This window comes from Phocoena phocoena, chromosome 3, assembly GCF_963924675.1.
Source record: "Phocoena phocoena chromosome 3, mPhoPho1.1, whole genome shotgun sequence".
NCBI classification, from domain to species: domain Eukaryota; kingdom Metazoa; phylum Chordata; class Mammalia; order Artiodactyla; family Phocoenidae; genus Phocoena; species Phocoena phocoena.
In genome coordinates, this window is record NC_089221.1 from 161,478,215 (window position 1) to 161,479,541 (window position 1,327).

Below are 1,327 nucleotides of genomic sequence, written 5' to 3' on the forward strand. Positions count from 1 at the left end.
TAAGTGTTCCAAGAGAGAACACCCAAGATGGAAGGCACGTTCTGGTCTTTTTTTTTTTTTTTTTTTCTTAAACACATGGACGTATTTTTATTATGTAACAAGAAGTCCAGAATCCAGAACTAGGTATTTCCAGGTGCCCTTTCACCTACTCCATGATACCACAGACTTTTTCTTTTTTGGCTGCCCCATCTTTAGTGTGTCCTCTTTATCCCCAGGCTTGTTGCCTTCTGATTGCAAAATGACTGCTGCATGTCCAGGTATCACATTTACATTCAAGACAAAAATGCATCTCCCCGGGACTTCCCTAGTGGTCCAATGGTTAAGAATCCACCTTCCAATGCAGAGGATGTGGGTTTGATCCCTGGTCGGGGAACTAAGATCCCACATGCCGTGGGGCAACTAAGCCCACAAGCTGCAACTACTGAGCCTGCATGCTCTGGAGCCCGTGGGCCACAACTAGAGAGAAGCCGAGGCGCCACAACGAAAAATCCCATGTGTCGCAATGAAGATCCCACATGCCACAACTAAGACCCGATGCAGCCAAATATAAATAAACAAATATTTATAAATAAATATATATTTTTAAATGCATCTCCCTTTTATCAGGATAGAAAAAGCTTTCCTAGAAACCCCTACAGCATACTTCCATACATGGCCACCCTTACTGCAAAAGAGGCTAGGAATTTGGGGCATAGGAACCCATAGTCTATGAAATGTAATCTTGGAAGTGACATCTCATCACTTTTGCTGTGTGATATTCATTGACTGCAAGTAAAGGGGCTTCCCTGGTGGCGCAGTGGTTGAGAGTCCGCCTGCCGATGCAGGGGACACGCGTTCGTGCCCCGGTCCGGGAAGATCCCACATGTCACGGAGCGGCTAGGCCCGCTGAGCCTGTGTGTCCAGAGCCTGTGCTCCGCAACGGGAGAGGCCACAACAGTGAGAGGCCCGCGTACCGCGAAAAAAAAAAAAAAATGCAAGTAAGGGAATTCCCTGGTGGTCCAGTGGTTAGGACTCTGCACTTCCACTGCAGAGGGTCTGGGTTCGATCCCTGGTGAGGGAACTAAGATCCTGCAAACCGTGCAGTATGGCCAAAAAAAAAAGCAAGTTAATAAGTCCGACCCGCTCCAAAGGGAGGGATTTACACAAAGACATAAAATACCGGATGGTGGGGGATCACTGGGGACAATCTTGAAAGCTTCTCCTTATGGGACCCAAAGCCAGGAGCCTAGATGACCAAATCCAGGCAAAGGAAACATGCCCCCAATTCAACCTGGGGCCTGTTCTAGAGATCCAAGCTGCTTTTTCTTTTTTCTGGTCACAGACGGTT

The 1,327-nt window shown here is 47.6% G+C and overlaps 1 non-coding gene across 1 annotated transcript; it reads left to right on the forward strand.

The window, feature by feature from the left end:
* Positions 1-987: 987 nt before the first annotated feature.
* On the forward strand, positions 988-1,060 carry TRNAG-UCC (transfer RNA glycine (anticodon UCC)). The gene has a single exon. It is a non-coding gene; the product is annotated as a tRNA-Gly (tRNA).
* Positions 1,061-1,327: the final 267 nt, after the last annotated feature.